Raw genomic sequence first — 13,303 nt, 5'->3', positions numbered from 1 at the left:
TCCACGCACACAAGGCACTCCACAAGACCGGCCCAGCCTACCTCAACAGAAGGCTCTCCTTCTACACCTCCAATCGCCAGCCACGCTCCGCCGACCTCTCACTCGCCATCGTCCCGCACATCCGAAGAACAACCACCGCAGGAGATCCTTCTCCCGCCTCGCCGCCAAGACATGGAACACCCTCCTACTGAGCCTACGACAGACCCAAGACCTGCTGATCGTCAGGAGGATACTAAAGACCTGGCTGTTCTATCAGTAGCCCCCACGCGCCTTGAGACCCTCGCGGGTATGTAGTGCGCTTAACAAATGACTGATTGACTGATTGATTGATTGGGTAGATACTGTACCTGTGAAATCCAGGACTTTCGCATCGTAGAAACACCAACAGGTAGATAGGTTTAGAAATGTAGGACGGATGATAATAGCTATCAACATATTATTAGTTGGCCATTTATCAAAGAAGTAAAGGACTATAGAAAACATGCCACAGAAGGGAATTTTTGGTTTGGGAGGTTTTGCTACGCTAAGACCTTTAAATAAGAAACAGAATACCGGCGCGAGTCCACCGGTTTGTCCAGCATCCGAGGAGGACTTGCTGAATAAATGGGCGCTGCGAAGCGAGCAATCCACCAAGTCCTATGAAAGTATTACTGAAAACTCATTCACAATGTGGGGAATTCAACCCCCACGGAAACCACGCGTTGTGTACTTACCGGCAAACAGCCTTCCCACGTTGAAAAACATTGTGTGATTGGAAGGACTCAGATTTAGGAAAAAGAATGCATGCATCGTGTCCGAAACCCAGCCAGTGCCATTGGTGCCGGAAAAGATCTCTACGCCATAAAGAATAAGTGCCCCATTGACCATCGGGCGCTGTGCATGAGGGCCCTGAAGTATCATGGAGAGGCACGGAGCACTCGGAGCAAGACGCATCCTGTCACAAGAAGTACGGGAAACCAAGATGGGGCAACGATAAGAGAGATGCTAAGATTGCTATCACTAGGTGGCATGGTATCTGTATACGCTCATCGACAATTGGAATGCACGGAGGGAAGCATAGGTCATTCCCACTGACAGTCGCCAGACACCGCGTTCATCGGGTTCCTGATGGATCCAGTCCCCAGCTGAAAACAGTTGTCAGTGACAACGTAGTCATGACGCTAAAAGGTCAGTTGGACAAAGACCCTGAAAAAACCCAACAACCACTGAATCTCATTCAGTCGAAACTGCCATTCGGTGTAATCTAGGGGATACCTGGGATAACAATCTGCCACAGAGTGCAACTGTTGTGGAATTTATTCTGCAATGACCTAACAAAGATGACTGAGGCAGAATGTCTAAAGTCGTGCACTATCTCCACTAGGAAGATGACCTCATACCTTCCAACTTGTTGATGGACCTCACTGCCAAGAAATCGAAAATCAGAGAAAATATCAGGAATTGAACACGTGACCTTTAATTAGCAGTCTGCACCTTTTGTTATATAGTGTTGTTAGCGATTTATCACGCTCGCAGCTACTCAGAAGAGTGTTCAGGCGCGAGCCCAGACAGAACATGAAACAGTGAAGACAGAAGTAGAGGCCGAAGGGGACAAGCTTAGATGAACTAAGAGGGTTTTGAGTCTGATTCTGCAATCGTATCCACTAGATGACAGTACCTCATTGCATAATGTGTAGGATATGTCAAAGACCTGTGTGAGAAAATTCCGAAACAATTGAGGGAAAGGGAAGAAACTTTGATAATGGATGCTAATAGCACAATTACTCTGACAGTTCATAATCAAATTAGAACCCCACCATCAAAGGCGGTCAAGGGAACAAGCTAATCCTGGAAAGTTCTAATCTAAAACAGAAGGATACTGAATTTATAGTCGGAAAAACTGGGAGGCTAAGAGCTAAGTCTGTGTTAAGAGGAACAGATATATATATATATATATATCCCGATAAACACAAGCCAAAGGTTGCCCTATCCCCTTAAGAGAGCAAGTACCGAATTTTGTAAGGTGGTGAAGCAGTAGAACGTGAAGGAGTCCGAAAGGGAAGGACCAAAGACTCCAAATATCTATTGCACATCGGAACAACAGGAAACAAAGGAGGAAAGGAAGAGGGCCTAGCTGGGCGCCCTCCTATGAAAGCTTGCATGTTATGAATGAACAGTGATGGCCGCAACGCGGCTTACTACACAGTGCTAGTATGGGAATATCCTGAGTGTCAACAAGTTCTTCTAGGAGACATTCTGCGTACCGTCAGAATAGATTACATCCTCCTTATATCTCACCCATGCAAAGCTTAAGGGTGTCTGTGTGTAATATCGTAGTGCAAAGCACAAAATCACGGAGGAGTAGAGAGGGAGCCAACCCCATGCACACGAGAAGTGAAAATAAAGGGGCATATTATCAAGGGGGTTTATCTCCGCTTTTTTGGCTTTAAAAGCCAAGAAAGCGGAGATAAAATTATCTCCCTATTACCTAGCTGTCGCTAACACCAGTTAGCGACAGCTAGTAGGAGATAGCGGGTACACAGACATAATATCGACTCCAAAATATCGTTTGGACAGAATATCGAGTTTTAAATATCGTTTGGAGAAAATATCGACAGGACAGAATATCGACAGCCAAAATATCGTTTTTAAGGTAAGTGAAGTAATATCGACTGTAAATAATATCGAAAGTAAAAAATATCGTTTTTTATATAATATGTAATTATTTATAGTGTTTTTATGTTATAATATGTGTGAAAAGTGTCATTTTATGTTATAATTATTTTTAATTAATGATTTTTTTAAATTATTGTGTAATTTTATTCTGTAGCGGGTTGTGGGTTTATAGGGGAATAGGGTGGGAAGTAATTTAATTATAATTAATTAAATATGTAAATTTATTAATTGGTAGTAATAATTAATTAATTGGTAATTAAATAATATATGTTAATTATTTAAAATTTAATTGGTAATTAATTTAATTTAATAATTGCTAATTATGTAAATTAAAATAATGTATTTCCTGTAGCGGGTTGTGGGTTTATAGGGGAATAGGGTGGGAAGTAATTTAATTATAATTAATTAAATATGTAAATTTATTAATTGGTAGTAATAATTAATTAATTGGTAATTAAATAATATTTGTTAATTAATTAAAATGTAATTGGTAATTATTTTAATTTAATTGATTAATTGCTAATTATGTTAAATTAAAGGGGTATTTTTAGGGTTCAGGGTCAGTTTTTAGTTTTTGGGTAAAGGGGTATTTTTAGGGTTCAGGGTCAGTTTTTAGTTTTTGGGTAAAGGGGTATTTTTAGGGTTCAGGGTCAGTTTTTAGTTTTTGGGTAAAGGGGTATTTTTAGGGTTCAGGTTCAGTTTTTAGTTTTTGGGTAAAGGGGTATTTTTAGGGTTCAGGGTCAGTTTTTAGTTTTTGGGTAAAGGGGTATTTTTAGGGTTCAGGGTCAGTTTTTAGTTTTTGGGTAAAGGGGTATTTTTAGGGTTCAGGGTCAGTTTTGGGTTTTTGGGTAAAGGGGTATTTTTAGGGTTCAGGGTCAGTTTTTTGTTTTTGGGTAAAGGGGTATTTTTAGGGTTCAGGGTCAGTTTTGGGTTTTTGGGTAAAGGGTTTTTTTAGGGTTCAGGGTCAGTTTTGGGGTACAGGGGTACAGGGGTACAGTGTAAAAATAAAGTAAAATTAAATTTACATTAATTTAATTTAATGAAATGAAATTAAATTATATTTAAAAAATTTAAAATAATTTAAATTAAAAAAAAATTATTATATACTTACCAATACTTACGTTGTAATGGTAGTGCGTTGTAAAAGTTGCGTTGTAACGTCATATATCCACTGTTGCACTCTTTGCAGTGGGAATAGTAATTTTTACTCTTTTGTATTTGTACGTTAATAATATTGGCTATTATTTAATTAAATTTTGTTACTATATATATATATATATATGTTTTAAGAAATATGATAAATTTTTTTTTATTTTTTTACTTTCATTAATTATTTAATTATTAAAAGTTAATTTAAGTATTGTTAATTATATTTTAGTAATTCATTTTTTATATTAATGTAATTAAACATTGTTTTTATTAAAATCGATATTTTTTACAACTATATTTTTGTAAACGATATTTTGTACTCGATATTTTTGTACTTACCCGTTTGTACATACAAACTCGATATTTTGGTTGTAGATATTTTTTCCTCGATATTTTGGGTAGTCGATATTTTGGTAGTCGATATTATTTCAGTGATCCGAGATAGCGACCATCTTGGGCCCCGCTTTGCATGTCAGTGAAATTTATCACTAATGACATGCAAAGTGGGCGTGCCACGATGTTAACGACTGGAAACAGTCGCTAACATCGCTATCTCCTATTACCAACTTTTGGAGATATTCGCGCTAAGCGCGATTATCTCCAAAAGCTAACACCTGCCCTGAGCAGTTCTTAGCCATGTTATCCAATGGGAGGTGGATAACATGGCTAAGAGCATTAGCTCGGTAATGCATGAATATCGCTGACTTTACAGCGATATTCATGCATTTCGGCCGATTTTTATCGCTTAGGAGATAAACCTTGATAATAGCAAGGTTCCTAAGCGATAAAAATCGCCGCAGCTCGGCGATAAAAATATTGCCGCTAAGCCAACATAGCGATAATTATCGCTAGTTGTTGGTAATATGCCCCTAAGTACCTAGCTCCTCAGCAAAGCTGTAGTCTATATTATTCCAGCCCAAAGGGCGTAAGAGCCATATAGAAATATTAGGAGCGTGTGCACACTCCAAGGGCCAGCCTGTTGTTGCAGCCAGTTAGGCGTAAAAGAAAAAAACTGCTAAGTGTAACGTATGAGGCATTATGAGCCTTGGAGCAAACAGGGGACGCATGTGATGTGCGTAGCTCAAATGTCCAAGTATTTCTATATATATAGCCCAATTGGGCTACGCACCTCGGAACGTGATCGGTTCCATCCCGCACTCAGCAACTAGGGAAAGCCTTTGGCGGTTAAGCACGATTTCGCGCAGTGAACGTAAAATATTTCTGACATATATCAGAGAAAGTACTTGCCTATAAATGTTTTACTTTAGAAACCATAATATTGAAAAACATTATTGAAAAACACCAGGGTTTAAACACATAGAGCCCGATTCACAGAATGAACTTAAGACTCAATCCTAAACTTACTATTATTTTGGTATTCACAGAATGCACTTACTACTTTTGGTATTCACAGAAGTTAGGATTTTGTTAAGACAGACTTAAGACAAAATCCTAACTTCTGTGAATACCAAAAGTAGTAAGTGCATTCTGTGAATACCAAAATAGTAGTAAGTTTAGGATTGAGTCTTAAGTTCATTCTGTGAATCGGGCCCATAACCTTTGGAATCAGAGTCAGATACCTCAACCACTACATCACCGGGATTCGTTAGGAACGCTGTTGGCGACAGCGTGATATCCCCGCTGTCGAGGGAGCATCTTGATTTTGTGCCCAGCCGGGCAAATCCGTGTAATGCATCACGCATCTCCGCTCCCGTGGTAGCCTCATCATGCTGTCCCCGGGGCAAAACTACGTAGCGCTATTACGCATTAAGAGTGATATTAGTGTGCACTTCAATTGGGACTCAACCCACCAGCACTGGCTTCGAAGGCCTTTGCCTTATCCACTAGGCCCCTGAGGAACACATCTACTATGCATTGGAGTTACGAAGCTCGTCTCGCGGGATCGCGCCTGTGCACACAAAATGCCTATTAAGTGCTTTAGAAATATGTGGCCCAATCTTACTAAACCGTAACCCAATAGGACTATGCATATGAAAATACTTAGAATAAGCAGGCTCAGGACACGTCTGGCCAATGAGGGGAGCCTCAGCGAGTTAAAATCACCCAATGATCGCTGCCACAGACAGTGTGGTACTAGGACTACAAGCGGAGCATGAATGAAGGTGGCTAAGTGGGCCGTAATGTCCGTTTCCATCCTGACATAGGCGGGAAATCAAAGACACTTTCCTAAGTCCAAACGTTGCCCTGACTGCGGAGATCGCCGCCTCCCAGTGGGAGTCCCTGCCTTGAAGAGCGCGTGGGCTAAACACGAAGTACGGCTTGCTGCAGTACATTTTTTAATAGACATAGTATAAATGATGTGAAGAACAGACAAAGTAGGCAAGAACAAAGCGGAGTAGCGCATTTAAGTAGTAAAATGGCGGCGTGTGCCTGCTTAAAATGTAATCGATCTATGCGGGTAAAAAGCAACGCGGTACTATAAGGCCAGCAGGGAGTGAACCAAAGCCCGATCGCGCCGCCAGTGCTATAAACAAAATTCCCAGCTACGGGTGGGAGTGCACCACAGATTAGGCTGCTTACAGTGGGAGCCTCTCAATGCGCCCGCAGGTCAGCGGGAATGAAACCATGCCCTAGGGGGGCGCCTGCGGTAATTACATGCACTGCCTCCAGTGGGTAAACATATGGCAACAAGCGCAACCTGAAAGGAATACATAATTGCGCACATACTGAACACAATTATTCAACCTAGCGCGATATAAGCGCAAACATAATTGCAATATTGTCCAAGGCAATTTAACAGTCAAATGAGACATACATCACAATATAATGTTCTGAGCACTTAACTTACTGCATGAGCAGCAAAGAAAGAGGAGCAGAAACAGGATGCAGTGGCTCTTATAAGGCTGTACAGGATGTGATGTATTACGAGCATCATGGGAAATGTAGTTTTATTTGCATATAAAACGATTTTCATTGGCTGCTGTGAGTAGCAAATAAAAGAAAGAGAAGCATAATCCGAAGCCTCCGGTCCTGTAATAGAATCTTCTGCCCAGTAAAACAGGATGTTCCCTTGGGTGTGGATAGATGAAGTGAGCCAAAGGGTCAAGAGAAAATAATTACAAATTACAAATTAAGTCAAGAATTCTTACAATTTATTGAGAATACAAAAAGTTTTTTTTAAAAACGAAGAGTGGACCAGAAGGATCCCCTCCACACAACTAAAACCATAAAAAAGTTTTTACATTCAATATTGGCCAGCAAGATTGAAACACAAAAGACAGAAAGGACTGTAAGACATAGAATAATGCAATACTGATTGTATATTCAGACCCGTTTGTAAACACCTAAGCTATGTACACCATAATTTTGTCTATCAGCAAAAGATGTCGAGATCATGAATTATACTTGGTGTAGCGTCGACGCGTTTCGGTGGTATTTCAAAGTTCTATCCACCTTTATCAAGACAATGTTTTCATTTCTGTCAGGGTTCAGGGGTCGATATAATTGCCCTAGAAAAATAAACATACAATAAATTCCGATGCATATCAAGTAATTTATGATCGTTATTTTTAACGGTGTTATCTCTTTAGCCTGTAAAACATACAACATGGCAATACATTTATATAAACCCACTCTAAAATATCTTGGTGGTATTGTAACTGATGTTTTTTTCAATACATCCACCAGACGTGGAGGTGACACCGAGAAATTGAGAAAAACCAGAGAACAATGGTACTTTTGTTTTCTCAATACCATTCTCAAAGGTCTAAACACTAGGGAGGACTGGACGAAATGCATTTAGCCCTACAGGGCACAGTCCATTATTGCAATATAGACCTCAGCAACCCAGATGATAACAACAAACCCCTTATGAGTCATACTATAACAACAGACACTTCTTCCTAATTCATGATCCCGACATATTTTGCTGATAGACAAAATTATGGTGTACATAGCTTAGGTGTTTACAAACGGGTCCGAATATACAATCAGTATTGCATTATTCTATGTCTTACAGTCCTTTCTGTCTTTTGTGTTTCAATCTTGCTGGCCAATACTGAATGTAAAAACTTTTTTATGGTTTTAGTTGTGTGGAGTGGGATCCTTCTGGTCCACTCTTCGTTTAAAAAAAAAACCTTTTTGTATTCTCAATAAATTGTAAGAATTCTTGACTTAATTTGTAATTATTTTCTCTTGACCCTTTGGCTCACTTCATCTATCCACACCCAAGGGAACATCCTGTTTTACTGTTTAGCTAACCCCAATTCCCTTGACTCTTGTTAAGGGGTACCTCTCATACCTACCGCCATAGAATCTTCTGCGACAACCTGCTTGTAAGAAAGTTTTTGACAGTTAAAGTGAGTCTCCGACAACCTGATTGTAAGAAAATCTTTGATGGTTTAAGAAATTTTTACAGCCGCAACGTAACCTATACTAGGGTGACCAACGGGCATAGGGACAAATTTAGAACAGTGAGTGTACAAATTCAGTTGACGTCAAAATAAGTTTATATTAGGTTGAGACAACTGTGACTTCACTTTCTGTCTCTGCTTTTGGCTACTTTGGCACCCTCTAGCCCCCTTCCCACAGCTGCATCATGGTGATTATTCTGCTGTTTTGATTTGTTATTCTGTCTTATGCTGAGCTGAGAGCCACAGATCAAAGTCAGAAAGTTCTTGGGGAATATCAACAAGCGGCAGCTATAATTACCGCTGGCTGCTCTTAGCGTGAAGATTTTCATCGCCGGCTATTGCAGATAATTATCGCCATGCTATCGCTGTCTTAACAACGCATAGCGCAATGGCAATAATTATTCCATGATAGTGATGCTTTCCATGGAATACCGCTGGTTTTGCCAGCAATGTTCCATGGAAAATGCAGATTTCCTTGGTGATAGGGCCTGTGGTCTTAGCCACACAATCCACCCCCCATGTTAGGTATGCCTTAGTCAAGAATTCAATAGACGTTAAATTCCTGCGATAAGGCATACTTAATGTGATTTTAAATATCGCTAACCCTTGTTAATATGACGAAGCTGGGTTAGTGATATCTTCCCAAGGGATTCTTGTAAAGCACACCTCCTTTGCATCTCATTAGTGATGGGAGGTTGCTGACAAGGGGCGCTAATGCAAGGATACACGCGCCAGCGTGTCCTTGTTGATAATGCAATAATATTATCGCTGCTTTTTGCCCGAAAACAGGCTCCAAAGCGGCGATAATATTATCTCCGCCCCTTGTCAATATGCCCCTTGGTTCTATTGTGAAGTGCTCTGACACCTTTGGGTAGAGTTCGCCCTATAAAAAATGTCATTAAATAAAATAACAAATAAAATAAATAAATAAATAAAGGGCCAAGAAACACTTTTATCTGACCCTGTGACACCCCCACTTAAGCAGATATAGCAGGTGCTTCACTACGCCTTTGGCCCATTGTCATTCTTTATGTGATTATCATCCACAGTCAGAATGACAATGGGTCTTTGCACAGACTGAGCGAGGTGGGGGAGGCGCTGTTGCAGCCTTGTGTGTTCAAAAGAGAAGAGCACAGCTTGCTGCCATCCCCAAAATTAGGGACAGCAGGCGTGCCTGAAAGAAATCCTCAAGGATAAAAGACAAAGGGGCATATTACCAACGTTAAGCGATATTTATCGCTAACGATGCTTAGCAACGAATTTTTTAACGCTAAGCATCGTCAGAAATTATCGCAGATAAACCTTGCTATTATCAAGGTTTATCGCAAATGCGATAAAAAACGGCCGCAATGCATGAATATCGCTGAAAAGTCAGCGATATTCATGCATTACCGAGCTAATGCTCTTAGCCATGTTATCCACCTCCCATTGGATAACATGGCTAAGAACTGCTCAGGGCAGGTGTTAGTTTTTGGAGATATTCGCGCTTAGCGCGAATATCTCCAAAAGTTGGTAATAGGAGATAGCGATGTTAGCGACTGTTTCCAGTCGCTAACATCTTGGCACGCCCACTTTGCATGTCATTAGTGATAAATATCACTGACATGCAAAGTGGGGCCCAAGATGGTCGCTATCTCCTACTAGCTGTCGCTAACTGGTGTTAGCGACAGCTAGGTAATAGGGAGATAATTTTATCTCCGCTTTCTTGGCTTTTATAGCCGAAAAAGCGGAGATAAACCCCCTTGATAATATGCCCCAAAAGGCCCAAATAACGGCAGTCCATGAAATTACGAACAATTGGTTACCCGAACCTGGGGGCATATTAGCAAGGGCGTGCGATGAATATCGCTAATCGCGCTTAGCGCATATTTTTTCATCGCCGTCTATCGCTGGATCCTATCACGGAGATAGCGCGTTATTACTAACGTATACCTCCAATTCGTAAAAGAATCCAGTGATAGCGGCGAAATCCACCAAAAACACAAGTAAAACACCTTAGGCGATTGTAATATTGTCTCTTTCTATTTAGCCCCTTGCGCTTCTGGAACAACACCCGATTTCTGTATAGAAGCTTTACCTACCGGAGCTCAAATGTTAAATTCTGCATATATAACATATAAACGTTTTATTTATACCTCAGAATAAGATCTTCGCATTGGCAAAGATCTTCCAAAAATTTCAAATCTTTGTCATCAGTCACCACACGAAGTGCGACTAACCACAGACAGAAGAAACATATTGAAAGTATTGTTGAATGAGCATCCTCTTTTATACCTGACTCTGCTATAATTAAGACATTTATGATTATTAGGGCAGCGAACTGTCCGGTGTTGACACTAAGTTGGAGGGAAAAGCAGGTGTATGTTGTGCATCAAACTAATAGAATAAACTCTATTTAACAAGTGCATTCTGTTTTGGTAGCGTATGTTTTTGCGATGCATTGTGGGCAGGCGGATGTTCCTTCAGATTCTTTTACCCTGATTGCTGGTAAACCCTGTCTAAAGAGCGTCGCTTAAGACAAAACAATAAATAAAACAGGCAGACCCATTTTACTAATCTTTATCTTGCTGCAGTCATACATTGTCCACATACAGCGTGGAGTCTGACTGGACCAGGACCTGTAGTAGCCTCGACTCTGCAACCCCCGCCCATGTATGTTACAGTGTGAAGCCTGGCTGACGTGTTTAAGGATCCCCTAGTGACGACCCGCGGTACTGCACCCATGGTGTCTATTCAATGGGGTGCCTGGCTGTCTTGATTAGGGGTTAACACAATGGGGTTTTTATTTATTTTATTTATCCTATGCGTTTTTATATAGCGCGGACTTTACCCGAAGGTGTCAGAGCGCTTTACAATAGGAACAGAACTAATACATGGGGAAAACATTACAAATGAACAAATTACAAAAGCAAACGTTAAGTTACATGAGGCACAAATGACAATTGTGAGCAAACAAAATACGAGAGGTAGCAAACGGTGCATTACAAGAGGAAACAGTGACGTGTGCAGGTTACAAAAGCGTACAAAGTACAAGTAGAGGTATAATACTGCAATAAATAGCAGACACTCAGGCACAAGAACAAACGTTACGTAGGCAGTGGTGGCACATATGCAAGTATCTAAAGCAAACAAAATATAAGAGGTAGCAAACAGTGTGTTACAAGAGAAAAGTGACGTGTGCAAGTTACAAACGAGCACCAAACACAGGTAGAAGGATAATACTGCAATAAATGGCAAACACTCCAACCACAAGAACACACTGGGAAGGCCCTTCCATAGTCTTGGAGAAAAGGATTCTCTATAACGGAGGGTCTTCCTTCAGATAATAGAGAAGGTGTGAATTACATTTGGAAGTGTCTTTGAAGGAGGAGAACTTTGAGGCCAGTTTTAAAGGCCTAGGAAGAGGTGGTGGTCCGGAGCGGAGGCGGAAGTAAGTTCCAGATTCTCACCGCGTTGCCTGAAAAGGATTGGTCCATCGATCTTTCCTTCTTGAAAGTGGGAGGTTCAAGCAGTACATTTTCCGCATTACGTGATGGTCTAGAGCATCCAGAGTTTCAGTTTCTACGCCAGGTAGCGAGGAGGAGTGCAAGCCTTTGTGGGTGATACAGGCAGTCTTGTAGATAGATCTTACCTCGATGGGAAGCCAGCGGAGGGTGGATAGCATGGGTGTGATGTGGTCACTTCTTTTGGCCCCATAAATGAAATGAGCTGCTGAATGGAGATTAGATTTAAGGGGGGACAAGTGGGATTTGGGGAGGCCAGTGATAAGAGAATTGCAGTAGTCCAGTCTGGAGAGGACCAGCGATTGAACCAGAGTTTTAAGGTCTTGCTCCAGGAAGAAGCGACAAATTCCCCAAAGAAGGCGCAGTTGGTATCGAGCAGACTTTGCAATGGAGTTGATGTGGGAGATTAGATTGAGTCAACAATGATGGGTTTATTGTTAAGTAGATTCAACTGATCCATCCATGATTGCACCGGGGGAGGAGAGAGTGAGGAGGAGAGGAGGAGGAATTCAGGGGCATATTACCAACCAATAGAGATAATTTTTGTCTCTAACTTATTTAGAGACAAAAATTATCGCCGCAAATCGGCGATTTTTATCGCAGATAAACCTTGCTATTAGCAAGGTTTATCGCAAATGCGATAAAAAACGGCCGCAATGCATGAATATCGCTGAAAAGTCAGCGATATTCATGCATTACCGAGCTAATGCTCTTAGCCATGTTATCCACCTCCCATTGGATAACATGGCTAAGAACTGCTCCTGGGCAAGTGTTAGCTTTTGGAGATATTCGCGCTTAGCGCGAATATCTCCAAAAGTTGGTAATAGGAGATAGCGATGTTAGCGACTGTTTTCAGTCGCTAACATCTTGGCACGCCCACTTTGCATGTCATTAGTGATAAATATCACTGACATGCAAAGCGGGGCCCAAGATGGTCACTATCTCCTATTAGCTGTTGCTAACTGGTGTTAGCGACAGCTTGGTAATAGGGAGATAATTTTATCTCCGCTTTCTTGGCTTTTAAAGCCAAAAAAGCGGAGATAAAGCCCCTTGATAATATGCCCCCAAGTTTTGGAAGGATTCAGAATCAGTTGGTGAGTTGACTTCCAGTTTTGAATGGAGTCGAGAGTAGAGCTTAGGATGGGGAGATCGTGAGTGGAGGCCACCTTAAGGTAGATTTGTCTGTCGTCTGCATAGAGATGATAGTGGATCCCGGATTAATTTAGGTGATTTTCCAATGGTTCTAAATAGAGATTGAACAGTGTGGGTGCAAGTATAGAGCCTTGAGGAACACCTTGACCTACCGCCGAAGAAGGTGGAAGACTGTTCGCTATTTTGATCATTTGGGATCTATCAGAGAGGAAGGAAGCAAACCATTTAAGCACAATGCCCCCATGCCCATTCTCTGTTGAAGAGTGTTGAGGAGAGTGTTGTGATTGACAATGTCAAAGGCTGCAGAAAGGTCAACTTGTAGCAGGGCTGTTTCAGTGCTGCAATTTTGGATGAAGCCGGACTGAAAATTGTCAAGAAGATCATTGTCCTTGATATGACAAGATAGTTGTTTTGCTACACATCTTTATGTGATCTTTGCAAGAAAGGGTAGGTTAGTGATGGGGCGGAAGT

Source organism: Lissotriton helveticus, chromosome 1_2 (genome assembly GCF_964261635.1).
Source record: "Lissotriton helveticus chromosome 1_2, aLisHel1.1, whole genome shotgun sequence".
NCBI classification, from domain to species: Eukaryota; Metazoa; Chordata; class Amphibia; order Caudata; family Salamandridae; genus Lissotriton; species Lissotriton helveticus.
The sequence above is the reverse complement of the archived record's forward strand: the minus strand, read 5'-3'. Positions refer to the sequence as shown.